The sequence below is a fragment of the Eretmochelys imbricata genome, chromosome 10 (genome assembly GCF_965152235.1).
Source record: "Eretmochelys imbricata isolate rEreImb1 chromosome 10, rEreImb1.hap1, whole genome shotgun sequence".
NCBI lineage: Eukaryota > Metazoa > Chordata > Testudines > Cheloniidae > Eretmochelys > Eretmochelys imbricata.
Genome location: NC_135581.1, coordinates 13,587,129 through 13,604,572, shown reverse-complemented (window position 1 = coordinate 13,604,572; position 17,444 = coordinate 13,587,129). Strand labels below are relative to the sequence as shown.

The 17,444-nt window shown below is 42.7% G+C and overlaps 1 protein-coding gene across 4 annotated transcripts in view; it reads left to right on the top strand.

The window, feature by feature from the left end:
- The first annotated feature begins 1,512 nt into the window (after positions 1-1,512).
- SUN1 (Sad1 and UNC84 domain containing 1) overlaps positions 1,513-17,444 on the top strand; it is a 61,961-nt gene continuing 46,029 nt past the window's right edge. The window contains exon 1 of one of the 4 annotated variants that reach the window (XM_077828668.1): positions 1,513-1,588. The gene's annotated coding sequence lies outside the window, so the exon portion shown is untranslated. Of the gene's footprint in view, positions 1,589-5,886; positions 6,024-17,283; positions 17,335-17,444 lie in introns of those variants that run through there. The other 3 variants (XM_077828678.1, XM_077828670.1, XM_077828669.1) reach the window with 3 other exon arrangements.

Here is a 17,444-nt window from a genome sequence, read left to right as displayed (position 1 = left end):
TGCCCATGTGCCAGGGGTGTCACGCTGTGACTGACGGGGGAGGTGTCACACCGTGCCCTGGTGCCAGGGGTGTCACGCTGTGACTGACGGGGGGGGGGTGTCACACCGTGCCCAGGTGCCAGGGGTGTCACGCTGTGACTGACGGGGGAGGTGTCACACCGTGCCCAGGTGCCAGGGGTGTCATGCTGTGACTGACGGGGGGGGTGTGTCACACCGTGCCCTGGTGCCAGGGGTGTCACACTGTGACTGACGGGGGAGGTGTCACACCATGCCCTGGTGCCAGGGGTGTCACGCTGTGACTGACGGGGGGGGGGTGTCACACCGTGCCCAGGTGCCAGGGGTGTCACGCTGTGACTGACGGGGGAGGTGTCACACCGTGCCCAGGTGCCAGGGGTGTCACGCTGTGACTGACGGGGGGGGGGTGTGTCACACCGTGCCCTGGTGCCAGGGGTGTCACACTGTGACTGACGGGGGAGGTGTCACACCATGCCCTGGTGCCAGGGGTGTCATGCTGTGACTGACTGGGGGGGGTGTCACACCGTGCCCAGGTGCCAGGGGTGTCACGCTGTGACTGATGGGGGAGGTGTCACACCGTGGCCTGGTGCCAGGGGTGGCACACTGTGACTGACGGGGGAGGTGTCACACCGTGCCCAGGTGCCAGGGGTGTCACGCTGTGACTGACGGGGGAGGTGTCACACCTTGCCCTGGTGCCAGGGGTGTCACGCTGTGACTGACGGGGGGGGGTGTCACACCGTGCCCTGGTGCCAGGGGTGTCACGCTGTGACTGACGGGGGAGGTGTCACACCGTGCCCAGGTGCCAGGGGTGTCACGCTGTGACTGACGGGGGCGGTGTCACACCGTGCCCAGGTGCCAGGGGTGTCACGCTGTGACTGACGGGGGCGGTGTCACACCGTGCCCAGGTGCCAGGGGTGTCACGCTGTGACTGACGGGGGGGGGGTGTCACACCGTGCCCTGGTGCCAGGGGTGTCACGCTGTGACTGACGGGGGAGGTGTCACACCGTGCCCTGGTGCCAGGGGTGTCACGCTGTGACTGACGGGGGGGGGGTGTCACACCGTGCCCTGGTGCCAGGGGTGTCACGCTGTGACTGACGGGGGGGGGGTGTCACACCGTGCCCAGGTGCCAGGGGTGTCACGCTGTGACTGACGGGGGAGGTGTCACACCGTGCCCAGGTGCCAGGGGTGTCACGCTGTGACTGACGGGGGCGGTGTCACACCGTGCCCAGGTGCCAGGGGTGTCACGCTGTGACTGACGGGGGAGGTGTCACACCGTGCCCAGGTGCCAGGGGTGTCACGCTGTGACTGACCTGGGGAGGGGTCACACCGTGCCCAGGTGCCAGGGGTGGGAAGTGTCAGGCTGCGCCCTGGGGCCGTAGGAGGGAGCCGTGGGGGCGCTCCGCCCCGCCAGGGGTCGCTGTGACTCGCTGCGCGGCGCCTAGGGCGGGGCGTCGGGAGCTGGGGGCGGTGGCTCGGGGCGGTGGCTCCCTGCGGCCCGTAAAGGAGGCGGTGGGGGCGGGGCCGGGGCCCCGTGAGTGTCGCCGCCACCGCTCGGTCCCTCCTCCCCGCGCAGGTAACGTCTCCCTGAGGACGCGCTCGCCTTGCGAGACTCGGCCCGGCCCCCGCACTCCGCGGAGCTAGCCAACCCCCTCCTCCCCCGGGTCCTGCTGCGCTCATGGTGGGGAGCCCCCCGAGGCGCTCTCCGGGCCCCGGTGAGGGGCGTGCGGGGCCCCTGGTGTTACCTAGCCCGGGGGGGCGGGGCGCCCCTCAGTGGCTGGGGCTCTCGCTCCCCCGCCACCGGGGCACGCACTGCCCCCACCTCAGCCCGCCCCACTTAGCACTTACCGCCCCCTGCCGGCCACCTGCTGCTGGCCCCGCCGCTGCCGCTCCTGGAAGGAGGCCCCCGGGGGGCGGACGGAGATAAGCCCCAGCGGGGGCGGCAGCTGCCTTTGGCTCCTCGGCGCTCTGGGGCGGCCCCGCCTCGCCCTGGCAGCGCAGGAGAGCAAGGCTGCGCACAGCGATGCGTCTGTGCGGCCAAACCGGCCTCTCCGCGGGTGTGCCCCGGGCGTTGGGGGTGCCGCTGGGTCCTGAGGTGTGATTAGACCTATAGCAGTGTAGGGCTGGCAGGGAGCTCAAGGGGTCATCTGGGTCAGCTAGGGTGACCAGACAGCAAGTGTGAAAAATCAGGAAGGGGGGGTGGGCGGTAATAGGCTTCTATGTAAGAAAAAGCCTCAAATATCAGGACTGTCCCTATTAAATCTGGACATATGGTCACCCTGGGGTCAGCCCCTGCACTCAGGCAGGCCAAGTGCTTGTCCAGTGTGTTCTTCAAATCCCCCCTCTGAAGGGGGTTCCACAGCCTCCCTTGGAAGTCTCTTCTCGATCTTAACTATCTTTCTACAGTAGTTACAAAGATTTTTCTAATAGCTAACCTCTATCTCCCTTGTTGCAAATTAAGCTCATTACTTCTTGTCCTGCCTTCAAAAAGCATGGAAAACAATTGCTCACTGGGCTCTTTCTAACAGCCCGGAATGTGTTTGAAGACTGTTAGTAGGTTCCCCTCTCACTCAGTCACCTTTTCTCAAGATTCAGTATGCCCAGTTTTTTAACCTTTTAAAAGGGTTTTTTTTATCATTTTATCATTTATCAAACTCTTTTTCATTTTTGTTGCTCTTCTCTGGACTTTCTCTCTCCAGTGTGTCCATATTTTTCCTGAAGTGTTGCACCCAGAATTGGCCACAGTACTCCAGCTGAGGCCTCACCAGTGCAGAGTAGATACCGTTGGGGCCCTGCACTACCATGTGGGGGAGGCTGCTGACAAAGGATGAGGGAGGGGAATGCACTTATCCCAATTCCCCTCCAGTTAGCACATATTGCCCCCTGCCAGGGCCCATACTACCTTACAGGAGCTTGCCCTGCTACCAATGTGTGTTTGCACTAGTGCTGCCTTTTTGTTCCTGCCATAGATGGAGCTGTTAGCAATAATGGGATTTTTTTCCAGGGGGGAAAAAATGGCCAGTGTTAAATAGCTCTAGAGTCTAACATTCCTAGATGGAGTCTAGCAGGAGCTTCTGAAAGCTATTATAATACATTTATCTATTATAGCTTGTACTTTACATGTGTGTAGGTGTAAACTGTGATCAGATTATTTTAGGCATGGCGGTACCGTGGGCAGAGCCAGAGAGGCAAAGTTATTAGCAGGACAGAATATAACATGTTGGTGACAGCATTGGATTAAGAAATAGGAAATATAAACCTTACAGGAAGTCTTTAGGGAAATTGGCTTATTAGGCCAGATTCTGATTGTTCCTGTAGATACAGAAGTTAAACCACTGTAAAACTGAAGTGAAAGAAATCAGAATCTGGTGCATTGTTGTAGGAACTTGTTGCATGTGAATGGCCACATTTTCTTGGACACTGAAGTCTTGTATTTGTGTCACACAGGTAACCGCTAAACTAGGAGCTTGGGGTGTGATTCCCAGCTCTCACAAACATATGCACACTAGCTCTCCTTGAGCTAGTTGCACTGAAAGTAGTAATGGAGCTGTAGTACCATGGCCAGTGGCGACACAGGATAACCGTGCCCAAGGTTCCAGCAGGTTTGTACTTGGCTCGGCTCGCCTGTGTGACCACTGCCAGTGCTGCTGCAGCTACACTACTGTTTTTAGCATGTTAGCTGGGTGGTGTGTATGTCTACAAGAGTTGGCAGTCACACCCCTATCTCATAGTGTTGACATAGCCACAGCAACAGCGATAGCCTGCTGCTGTATATCCTAACCTGAACTAGTACCCCAGCATGGTGTTAGTGCTGTGCTGCATGGCTTGCTAGAGTTGCTTTGCTTCACTTTACTATTTTTAATGTAGAGTTCAACCAACATTACCATTTTTGATCAGATGACGGGGTAAGAAAAGGTGTGTTTTTTATGTTGGGATTTTTTTTATGTTGGGATAAATTAAGCTTGTGAGCAGTCTTGAGGTAAAAACACAGTAAAGAGAAGGCAGTGCAGTTTTACTGTGAGTTAAGGTAGGCAAGGTAAGCACTACAGTTTTACCACAAGGTCAGTCATGGGTGGAGATTAAAGTGCCCTGTCTTCACTGTGGTTTTTACCTTGGGACCATTCATATGTATTATTTAACCTGAGGTAAAAATCCACCTTTTTTAGTTGTGAAGACAAGGTATATGGATATAAAAGCTGGTGTCCTAGCCAAATTATAGTATGGACAACTACATTTGTTTGCCTAAACTATCCCCAGAAGCTACATTTCCTATGCCAGTCTTGCAATTTCACTTAAATGTATCATAAATACACTAAATGTGTGCCATGATTAATGTCTGTTTTAGTAAGAAAACAAAAAACAAAGAAATTTGTTTTGTCAAATATGTATAGACAAGTTAAAGTACTAATGTCTCTTTAACAGATGCCAAACATTGTTTTTCAAACCAACATTTCAGAAAGAGGAAATGAAATTTTTCCTAGATAAACATTTTCTCACTTCTACCATTAGCCAGAGAAGGTGCAAATTAAAATATTTGCACTAACAGTGTACTTTGAAACATGTTTCAGAATTAAGGTCTTGATTTTATAATTGATTACATGTGGGAATGCCCCTGTAGGGAGCCCCATTGAATTCAGTGGGGCTCTGTACAGATAATGGGGTGCTGTGCAGAGTCAATTGCAGGATTGAGGTCAAACAGAGTAAATTTGAGACCTTCTCAGTGCTAACATGTAAAATAATATTTTGGCTGTTGTTTAGGGACAGCCTTTTGGAAACTGATGGTTTTTCCCCAGGGCAACAGAGTTTTCTATTTTTATAATTTTTTTAAAAGGGGGATAGGGAGTACTGTAAACTGCTTATTTAATCAGTGCTAAGATCAGCTCTGCACATGCACAGTGACAACATGAACACAGCTTTGTGAGGAGTGTCCAGTGTGTCCTTTATGCTTTAAAATATTTTAATTCTGCAAATTGTGATACTAAAAGTGAAGGAGGAGGAATAGCTTTTGAAGTATATCGTTAATTTAAATCTAAGCACACACTTGGAGTATAAAATACTCCATGTAAACATATATGTTTTACTTCTTTGGAACTAAGTTTCAAAGGTTAAAGTTTCAGTGGTTTGGGAAATAATTAAAAATTAATCTTACATTCCAGTTCCTTCTCTAATGTACGGGGACACTATTTACTCTTGTCAAAATGAAACTCTTTGCTGATTTTAATAGAGAAAAAATTCCAGGTAGAAACATTTCCTTTGCAAATAATCTGCTTAAAGAGAGCTTTGTTTGCTAACCTTGTAATCAATACATCTTTCATTCTATTTGCATCTGTACACTAACAAATCATGCTGTGACCTGTCATGTTTTTCTGCCTTTACTACTTCATTGTCATGGGATTAAGAGCTAATTTAAATAGGGCTACAACTGGTGTCTTTGGGGGTGGGAGTTTAGCTGTATTATAAAAAGCAGAAAATTGGATCAGGCTTATCTCTTCATTTTACAAATTAAAGGTAAGTGGTGAAAATTTAGGTCTTCCAAATTGTTTTGCCAGATACCTGAAACATGCATTTTAGAAATCAAGTACTCTGTGTTTTCGTTAGTATAAAGTTTATTGAAAAATGGTAGTTAAATCAATGTTAGTGTGTAACTATAAATAAAATACTGGACAAGGTCTTTAAGTGTGAGCCTGTCGATCCCTTTTTATGAAGAGAAACTAATGGGTTAAATGTGTGGGCTGGCTAAAGTAGCAGTGTCCAATAAATTCAAACTCTGCCTCTGACTGACAATAGGAGCTTTGAGAGGCTGGATCAGATTAGTCTGATCCTTCCTGCTTTGTTGAGGCTGGGAAGCCATTTTGGGATTCTGCGGTGTGGAATAGAAAATAATGTCCTGTCAACTTGCAAACTTGCCTTGAATTGTTTTGACTGGGATTGCTGGACCTCGGAACAGAATGCTGAAGCATATAATCATTCGAAATATGTGAAGCGGATGACTCAGGATTTTGGATATATAGGTTTGATGCCATGCATTTGCTGCTGTTTTTTGTTAAACTGTAATATAAATTGATCTTGGAGCTTTATCTAGGCAAACTGTAAATTAGTTTGTTTTGAAACTACTTGTTTTATCACAGGGTTGACCTGCTTAAATACCTAATTCTAGTGAGCCTTCAGTAGACCACTGTACCTCTTTAAATGAAGAGGCCTGGTTAGATTCATGTGCAGCAAATTCTGCTTGAGTTTTTAAATCACTGGGTTCCCAGTCTGTAAAATGACCCAATGCACTTTAGCTATGACATGTTTTAGATTCTCTGGGTGTATAAACAATGAGAAGACATGTTTGTTGTCTCAGTACAACTGAATTTGTAGCTATTTTCTGTTCAGCTCCTTTTTATATATACAGCATTTTTACCTATTTAACAGAGCTGGTTTTAAGTAATAGTGTTACAGTTTGGCAACTGTCGAGTGTATCATAGCACACATTTGTACATTTACAAGATAAAGTCTAATGAAAGATGTTAATGTTGTTAGTATTCTCAGAGCCTTTTTAAAAAGAAACAATATATAAACATCCTTCTTAAAAAGTTCTTCATATCTTTATGAACAAATATTTTGTATTAAGTGTGTTTGACATTTGCTTGAAGCTCTTTTGCTTTTCAGCCTGTTTTAAGTTGGTAGTTTTGGGGATATGTGGGGAAGACATTGCAAAAATTCGGGATACACTCCATGGAAGTAAATACAAAGTTAATGTAATCACTTATATAGGAATTTCAGATGGCTAAATTCCTACTCACTAAATATGACAATATTAGTATTAAATGCTTATTGTGAACAATAGCAGAGTTTCAAGTTTGAAATAAGTAGAAACAGTTGGTTACTAGGAATTGTTACATTATTTAATATTTATAGTAATGAAATGAGAGCCCATGGTCTAGCAAAGCTTATTTGGAGTTTATGGTAGTAGCATGTTTTCTATATGAATAATTTAAATGAGTTTGTCTGCCTTCAAGTGTAGAGTTAAAATAGCAAATTCTGTTTACAGTAATGCTGTCAAATCTTATTCTGTGAATTTTGTAATCTCAAAAGTGAGACCCGTTTTCTTACCAAATCAAATTTCCCATTTGTAATGCATCAGAATGGGTTTGCTCTTACAAGGCTGCCAGCCTTGTATTTTGCTGCTAGCATTTGTCCAATGTCTTTTTCCAATGAAGACGTTGGGTTTTTTTCCCCACTCCTGAATGTTAGAGAGGAAGGATGGTCTGATGGTTAAGATAGTAGCCTGGGAATTAGGAGACATGAATTCAGTTCCCTGCTTCAACACAGACTTCTTGTGTGACCTTGGGAAACTCACTTAGTTTCTGTGCCTCAGATCCCCATCGGTAAAATGGGTTGTTTGTGAGGATAAAACACTAAGAAAAGATTAAAGCACTCAGACGTTATTGTGATGGAGGCCACATAGGTACATAAGTCACAAATGACTGTAAGTTGGGGCTCATCCTAGTCCCTGTTACAGTAAGTGCACTGTGAATGCAAAGTGCCGTGTGCTTGTCATGACGGGTTTGTGCTAAAAAGCGAGTACCTATGGGCCTTGTCACCTTGATTAAAGAGGGGGTAAAAAAGTCAAGGAGTGAAATCATGGGCCTGCTGATTTCAATGGCAAAACTCTTATGGCTTCATTGGGGACAGTTCATTGAATATGTCTATGGTTTTGAAGCTATGGAAAACGAGAGTTATAGTTCCCCTTTGGGAAGAGAGGCCTCTTAGCACAAGGTAGTGGGTAGGAGTATGATTCTTTACTCATGCTGCTGGCCTGACAGTTTTGGATTTGCCCACATCTGCAGCCATCTGTACAGAGGAGAGGTCCCTCTGCAGTGCTTCTAGATCTCCATCTCCTCCCTTGTAGCATAGCTAACTCAAGGGTTGTGTTATCGCCTGTTGTCATAGCACCCTCAGGGCTCATTACACTACCAACTCTATTGTTTTGCCATGGGATGATGCCACTTCAGAAGATTATCTCCTCTCCCTTAAAATCAACACATTTCCAACTGGGTCCAAGGGGAGCCAGGGTGTTGCACTATGAGATTGAGGTGTAATAACAGAAGTGGTGTGTGGAATCTATGCAGTGTCTGCTTGCATCCTATTTGGCTGAAATTTATGCTTTGGTCTCTTACTTTCCTGTACTCTAAGTTACCTCACAAACCTAGTTTGGGGTTTTTTTTGGTCCCTTTGTAAATAACTTGTTTGTTCTTATAGCCTGTGGATCTCATTGCTAGGGGATGTTGTGAAGGCAAAAACTATAACTGTTCAATTAGGTAAGTTAATGGAGGATAGGTCCATCAGTGGCTTTTAGCCAAGATGGTCAGGGATGCAACCTCATGCTTTGATTTTTCCCTAAGCTTCTGACTGCCAGACACTGTGACTGGATGACAGGATGGATCACTGGATAATTGCCCTGTTCTATTCATTCCCTCTGAAGCATCTGGTATTGGCCACTGTCAGCAGACAGGAAACTGGGCTTGATGGATCATTGGTCTGACCCAGTATGGCCTTACGTTCTTTCACTCTTCTCCATCCCTTCCCACCGTTCTGTGCAGAAGTTATATGGATTTTTCTAACAGACTTTTAAAGAGAGGAGGACGGACAATAGAGGCAGAGAGAGTCAGATCTTGGGCCTACTAAACTAGATAATATTCATTTAAGCAGCTAAGTACTGTGAAAAGCTTATACTTCGTGTCTGCTGTATTCCCTCATGACACATCGTCTTGAAGTCTAGTCAGCATAAACAGTTAAAAGTAGGTTCCTTTGTCAGTTTTGGAGCCTCCTTTATTAAAATGCTTCTTTTTTGCTCCTGTTACTTTGTGCAAGATTCACCGGAACACAGGGAACTGACTGTGTATTTGACAGCACTCTGCTATATAAAGTGAAGAAACTGGAAAAACAGAACATTTCTCCCTAATCTTTCAGTTACAGTAGTCTTAAGTGCCACTTGTAACAATAGTGGGTAAAACATCTTCACACAGAGGCATGTGCCAATATTTTCAAAAATTGTTGTCTAACGTTAGGCTCTTAAAGTAGTTACCTGATTTTTTTTTTTTTTCAAAATTGTTGCTGTGTGCTTGGCACTCCTGAAAATTAAATCACTCCATATTTTGGTACCTAAATCAATTAAGTTTCTAACTTTAGGTACTCACTTTTGCAACCATAGCGGTGACTCTTATACTATAGCTTGTAAGCAGAAGAATTTTCTTAAAGCTCTGTTTAATATAGTCAGCCATTAGAACTGCTTTGTACTTGCTCCTAATTTTTGAAAATCTTACAGATAAAGAGGCATACCTAATTTCTGAATCCCCCTGTTGTTGGACTAACATTCTACACTTCATTTTGAACTCAACAAACAAAGCTAAGTCTCTAGAGACTTTTTTTTTTTCCTGCTGTTACCAGGCAGTTAGATGGTGAATCTGTGATTGGAAGTTGAGCTAGTGATTCGATTGCCCTGTGGTAACATGAGAACCAAAGGCCAGATTACCTTAGTATACGTGCACTCGCTTTTTTTTAATTAGCGGAAATATAAAGGAATACAATTTAGTAATGATGATCTTTCCCAAAGTGTCTTTCTTCTCACAGAACTTTTTTAAAGGAATCGGAAATTATCTAAATTCTATCTATTTAATTTTGTTTAAAAAACTGAAAAGGGGAAACTGAGTGGTTGGAGGTACAGAAGAAAGGAAATCTAATTGATGTTACTATGGGTGAAAGACTTGGGGGGGGGGAGGGACTTTCAAAGGTGCAAGAAGGGAGTTAGCCGCCCACGTCCGATTTGTGCCTTTTAAAATCTGTCCCTTGTAGTCTAGCATTCTAGGTGGAGGAACACTGGTGTATCCAGGTGCCTGAAATCAGCTGAGCTGCCAAGTCGAAATGTGATTTGTTGATGAAATGCTCCTTGCAAAGTACCTGTACCTTTTGGTCCACGTTCAGTAGCAAATTGCAGACAGACAAGTCAGTTGTCCGCAGTTTTAAGGTCTTTCTGTAGCTCTTGTTGATTCAGTACAGTAGCCTAACAATGTAAGTAGAATGGGGCTGTGTTGTTAAAGATGTCCTGCAGAAAGGGTGTGTGTGTGAATGGGATTATGCTTTGTTCCTACTTTCTCAAAAAAAGTCCTTCAGACCTTGAATCTTCTTACATTGGAAATTCGATTTTGTCTGTTTTGGAAGACTGATCAGAGAGTTCCTGAAAAGATATCATGAAGACTGAAAGCTGAGCAGTTGGCAGAGGAAGGGATCCGTAGTCAGTCTATGTGGGGTGTTCTTGTAACAGCAGTTTAATTCCATGACTTATGAAATTTTGAAGAGAATGTTGGGGTAAAGATTCAATACCTATGCTTCAGTTAGAGCGTGAGAACAACAATACACCTGCTCTGAGACATCCAACAGGAACTTCAGCAAAATTAGGGATGAGTGGACTTGATATTCTTGATGCTTCTTTTTTGGGGGCGGAAAAATGCTACAGGCATTCTTTATACATAAAGAAGCAAAGGAGAGCACAACTCCAATTTAAAAAAAGTTTTCTGTGCAGAGATTTATCTCCCTCTAAATAATATGAATAATAAACAAGGAACACTCCGACACCCAACATCGCAGGTATTAACTTCAAAGATCTAGCTGGAGGGACTGTATAGAATTTAACCCTCAGGCAAAGTCCCTTTCTACTCATCCAAAACAAAATAACACCTGAGCAGAAGTACATCTCGTGGTTATAACATGGTTTGATTTATCTGCACAGGGTGGTTTAAAATGTCCTAATTTGCTTCAGCCAAAATAGCTTCCCTTAGTAAAGGGACAGAACCAACTTAATCACTTGTCTATTCTTTATAACGTAGGATCATAGAATATCAGGGTTGGAAGGGACCTCAGAGGTCATCTAGTCCAACCCCCTGCTCAAAGCAGGACCAGTCCCCAATTTTTGCCCCATCCCTAAATGGCCCCCTCAAGGATTGAACTCACAACCCTGGGTTTAGCAGGCTAATGCTCAAACCACTGAGCTATCCCTCCCCCCACGAGGAGGATTCCCCCCGGGAATCCTTGAACTGGGAGGGTGGTGCAGGCTGTAACCTCACACCAACGACTGAAGGTAAAGGTGTCTCAGAAGAACAGATTGTGGATCATAGGAAGAAGAGAATGAAGGATCAGGGATCCACAGTAATATACCTTAGAGCTCTCCAGGATGCTTTTGGGAAATCATTAGGGAAAAAGGTCAGAAAGGAGGCATCTACATCAAATGGAGATCAAGATCAAAGGCCCTGTCATAGTAAAGAACCTTGCCAATCAGATGGCAACTCAAGAAGTATCTGTGCAGTTTCAAGGCATGAAGAAGATCAGCGACCTCCGCTACATTCAGACAGACAGAAAACTTCAGTAGATGAAAACAATGCTTGTGCTAGTTCAGTTAGCACTGGATAGAGTAACCCCAAAGAACAGTATGTGGATTACCAAAGGCCAAACATTGCAGGACCCTCTCCAAAGCTTGTATTTGTGGATGAACACAATTCGAGTTCAGAAGAAGATTGAGTTCAAAGAGCGAGATACGCTGGAAAAGGAGCCCTCCATGGGAAGTGATTGGTCTGATGTGGATGAAGTAGAACCTTTAGCTAGGTTCTCCCAGGAGGATTCAGTTCCACATCACAATAGGCCAGTTATTTTGGAGACTTCACCAGTTATAACTGATTACGTAACGTACCCTGCTCATCTGTACAGTCACCCATGGGGTGACTTTGTGAAGTGCTGGACAAGTAGTCCAGAACCACCTAATCATTCATTTTCAAACCCCAGTGAGGATACTTCTTATTTAGGTGGCTCAAGTAGCAGTCATCTTTGTGATATTTCTGTAGAATTTGCAGCAAGCACTCCTTCCAACATATAGTTAATAAAATTATTAAAGTTGAGACTGTTTGCATTTGATGAAACTTTGTATAAAGTCAGTCTCCTCTGCTGTGTCACTAGGTCCTTCAGTGATTCTCAGTCTTTCTAAAAAAGAAAAGGAGGACTTGTGGCACCTTAGAGACTGACACACTTATTTGAGCATAAGCTACAGCTCACGAAAGCTTATGCGCAAATAAATTTTAGTCTCTAAGGTGCCACAAGTCCTCCTTTTCTTTTTCTGGATACAGACTAACACAGCTGCTACTCTGAAATCAATCTTTCTAGGCTACTGTACCCCTTTCAAGAGTCTGATTTGTCTTCTGTACCCGAGTTTCACCTCACTTCAAAACTACTTGCTTACAAAATCAGACATAAAAATCCAAAAGAGTCACAGCACGCTATTACAGAAAAATTGCTTACTTTCTAATTTTTACCATATAATTATAAAATAAATGGATTGGAATATAAATATTGTACTTACATATCAGTGTATAGTACATAGAGCAGTGTAAAACAAGCCATTGTCTGTATGAAATTTTAGTTTGTACTGATTTCGCTAGTGCTTTTTATGTAGCCTGTCGTAAAATTAAGCAAAAATCTAGATGAGTTGATGTACCCTTTGGAAGACAGCTGCATATCCCCAGGGGTATGCGCACCCCTGGTTGAGAACCACCAGAGGGGGAGCAAAACACTTAAAAATAAGCAAAATACTATTCCAAAACTGAAAAATTGGCTGGGGAACTCAAGGACCAATATAATATCTGAAGTTACTGTTTACCCATATCTTGAGAATGAGTACATTTGAAGCTAACTTTAGGCTCTCTTCTTTTGCATGGAGGGAGCCTAAGACGGCCTGCCTTCAATTTTCTAAAATAGGCTATGTTTGTTGTTTGAAACCTGACTATAACTGGCAGTGTGACCACAATAAAAGATGAGTGGTTCTCTGCCCTTCCCCTTCTTTCATTTCTTAGTTCTTCCAGAAGTTGGTCCAATAAAAATATATTAGGTCTCCCACCTTGTCTTTCTGATATCTTGGCACCAATATGGCTATAACTACACTGCATAGTCCTTCCCCTAGCAGTATCAGTAGGGGATGGGGAAAGAGTTTTCTTCTAACTACAGCTACTAGTATACATAATACTTCCTGTCAATGCTTGTTGTTGAGTTACAAGGCTGCACTCTTAACTCTGGAGACTCAATATTGTTGCAGTTTCTAGCTCTTGCAGACTTGTGAATTGAAAGAATGAGTCCAGATCTAAATCTTAGCTTTCCTCACTCTGTACTCTAAATGTAATGTCCAGTGGTATGCTGCCATATTATTTATTACATAGGTTGTGATCCTGCAGCTTTGAAGCATCAGGCATACTGCTGGCACTTCTTGTTGCAGAGCACCACAAACACTTCTGTATGCTTTCTTATTTATAAAATATATCAGGGTGGATTGATTTAAATCCTGATTTAAACCACCAAGTGGAAAGCTTCCATTTAAATGATCAATTTTAATCAGCTTTTCTGTTTGTTACTTCCTAAAGAACGGTGAATTCTCACTGGTTGATACAACTATTAAAACGTTGATTTACAACTAAATAGAGCCTTTACGCTAGATGTAGTGCATCTTTTTGCTACCTAGAAGGGTACACTTTAATAATATACATTTATTTAAGCAATTACATAGCTTAATATTTTCAGATTCTTATTAATTGTATATTTTAGTATGTTAAAAAATGGTGAATGATCTATTGCTTGTTTACTAGATTTTTTTTTTTGCTTTTCACTTATCAAGCTGCATTAAGATGGTAATAAATTTAAACACATAGCATATAAAATTTTATTTTTATTAAACAAAACAATGTTTAAATGTTTTGGATACATACTTTTCTGTTATCAAAACATGTTTCACAGTTACATCTAAGTGATTTTAATAAAGGAACAGAGGGATTAACAAATCAGTGAATTAAACTGATTATTTCATCAGCCTGGGAAATTTTTCAAATATGCATAAGTGAAAGTGATTGGAGTGTAAGTTGCTACTCGCCTCATTTTCCAGAGACTTAGGCAACAGTCTCCTAAGTTGCTTAGGCTGTCCTGCAAACTTTTAAAACTAGATCTCAACCCGTCTCCTCATTTTTTATACATAGATTAGAAAAGGGAGACAAGTTTTCCTGTTTTTTCAACTCTGCTGATTTCTCAACTTTGAATGAAATGAAGAAAATATTATTTCTGTGTCTGCAGAAGAGGCTGCTGCTGTCCAAAGCTGCACTTACTCTGATTCCATGTGCTTAACTAGTGACTTCGGTCAGTTCAGTGATGTGACTTCCTTTAAAACATCATCAGCAAACATCTACTGTGGGAATAGTTTACCTCCAGCCCTGACATTTATTATGGTTGGCATGATTGATGGGTCATGATTAGATGTCCATGTCATTGCTAAAGAAGATGCTGCTGCTGTTAGGCATCTACCCTGGTACTTTGGTGTTCGATCCATCTCATTTTCTTGCCAATAGTCTATCTTCTTCTTTACTGCCTGCAATTTAACTTTGTTGTTGAGTATTTCTCTCTTCAACGTCTTTGAAATTCTTTTCAAATTTAAACATCAGCAACACAGTAGCAATCTTTTCTGCAGTTTGTCCAAGGCTATGGAAATAGATTTTAGTATACTCAGCGTATCTTCTGCTTTTCTCTTTAGTCCATTGTTGACTGCTTTATCATACACTAGCATAGTAAAAAATGGTAAGCAATCCATAGGAATGATGCAAAAATAAGTTTACTAACTGGTTGATTCAGATGTGTCCACATCATCGTCAGGCCTTGCATCTTTGTTGCACTGTTTGCAATTGGCACATGTTCATTTTTTACCCAACAGTACAGGAATTTATTGAAAATAAATTCCCAAATAGGGTCTTTTTTTATGACTTACAGCCATGGCAGGTTTTTTCCCCTCCAGTTCCCAGGTATTGAAATAAGCACTAGAGTTTGTACTTGGAAGAATATTCTTCTTCCACTGCCCTGCTTTGACATCAGTGTTGTTCCTTTCTGGCTGCACACTTGGCTCCGTCTCCCTTATTACATGACAAAAGAAAAACAAGAGAACTAACAGTCCAAGACTTCTGCTCATGTAACCCACATGCCTTTTGCACCTGCAGTATTTTTTTTATTTAGGGATAGAGAGAGGCAGTTGAGAAACTAATGGATTTGTTTGTATCTCTGTCTGCGTACACAGAGCAAGGCATTTTACTTGAAGTGCCCATAAAGCATCCAGAAGCAAGGGCAGGTAGTTAGAGGGCAGATCAGTGTTTCTCCGGGAGCTGGAGAATAATTTTTCTTGCTGGGTGGAGTCCTAAATATGCACAGCTTGAGAACTGAGCCAGTCAGAACTCAGGCAGTGAGAAACAATAAAACAGGAGTAGGAGGCCACCCAGGTGGGCTCATGGATGATTCTGATGAGGTACGTGATGGTGTCTCCTGGAGTCAGAGACTGGGTCCCAATGCCTGTGATGAGTTTGCCCGTCTCTTGCACCCAGTAGCACAGCACTTTAACTCAGATTTATTGATAGAGGCTCATGGATTCAGTATATTGATTTTTTTTATTTAAATCTTTTAAGAGATAATAAATGTAGGCTTAATATATTTTGTATTAAATTCAGATTCCATTTTAAAGAGGTTTATTTTTTAAAAAAAAAGAAACTTATAATTTAAATAAAATAAAAATCTGATATTTTAATTTTTTTTTAATTCAGAAAAATCTGTGTTTTTTAAATCTACTGATTGCATAGCCTCTGGCCACCTTTTACTGAAAACAAAACAATTGCATTCTATATGGTAGCTATCCTACCGAAAAACGTATGAGCCATCTCATTAAAAAGCCAGCAGTGCTCAGTCAAAAAATGTTCCTTATTAAAAAAACAAACAAAAACCAATCCAGTCAGGTAAAAAGCTTGAGAAAACAGATGTGCTCTGGAACAGGAGATCTAATAAGTCTTGAGGAGATGTCTTCTCTGAAAATGCCGTATCTTTGGTCTCCAAAGGCCAGCACAGACACTATAGAAGTATGGCAGCTGATTTGGACTGCCAGGACAATCTGTAGGGAGATGTTTGCTCTAGGAACTAGGGACCATATCTAAATCAGGGAATTCTAGCAAAAAAATTCCTGCCAGTTTCTACTGCTGGTTCAGCTGCAGTGATGGAACTGGAGCGTATACATGGCTGTAATGGCTTCTGGTATCTGTTACCATCACCGCAACGTCCAGGACTATATTTCAAAAGCCTAGTCTCCTCTTTAATTCTTGCAAAAACTGTGCCTGTATCTTTGACCTACAGTTGTTTGTTGGAGCAAATAGGTAGTTATCCAACTACTGCTATGTCCCCAATTTATTTACAGACACAAATTGCACGTGCAAAAGGGGAGACCTGTCTGAAATTTTGGGTGTAAGAGTCAGTGTGCTCAGTGCTTGATGCTATTCTTTTATTCTGGTTATTCTCACGTTATTTCAGGCTCATGAATACATTTATCTAGTCAACTTACTGAAGTGTAGTGCTTGAAGGAGAGCAAAAGTGTATCTTAAAATTATTGTTGTAAAATTATTCTCTTGCTTATAATTCCCTTTTTTTTTTTTTTGTCCACAGATAAATTATGGCAAGTTTAGCAACTCTCAAAAATAGGGCATTGTAATGGAAATTTTGGCAGACTTAACTATGTTGACATGAACAGCACCATTGCTATAACAACTGCCCAACATAATCTAAAAATAGAATCTATTCTGCCTTGCTAGGGAGTCTTTCTAATAAGAAGGATCTTTAATCCCATCACTAATTCAGCTTTTTTTTTGCAACAGGTTTTATCCTTCTAAAGCATGGCTTGCATCATCTTTCTTCCCCCATGCCCGTAATTATCTGTGCTGCTCTACAGATCTGTGTTATAACATCAGATCTTCCTGGGTGCCTTATTTGTTACCGTTTTGGTAATTAGCATGAATTAAAACATTATTTCCCTACTCTTACTTCAAGACACATACAAATTTTAACCAGATCTTTAAAAGTAGTACCTTCAAAAACCTTAACTGAAAGAAGCTCAGGAAAAAACACTAGCTGTGTGACTCAGATTGCTGTTGGCTCATATGCCTGGGTGTGTACATGAGTGTTTTTACTCAGGAGACAAGTTTAGCACCAATTACAAAATACTGAACTGCCCCTCCTTTTATTGGTTTGTGTTTCTTTTAGAAAGTGAACTCAGAAATACTCTCTACTGTTTAGTGAATGATATTCAAAAGACTTCTAAAGAAAACAACTTTCCTGTATATTTAACTTACAAGAGGATTAGGTGGCAAAGCATCTAATAAAAGCACTTAGGAAATAATGTGTAATTGGAGGGCTGGTCGTTGAGCTACTGAGGATATTTTAAAGGTATTACTTCAGGTATTGTAAAATCTCTGTTTTGTTTTTTAATAGTGTAGCATAATATGGGATCTGTCAATCACTTGGAAAGTGGTGTGTTTATAATTACAGTGATGGCAGCTTGACATATT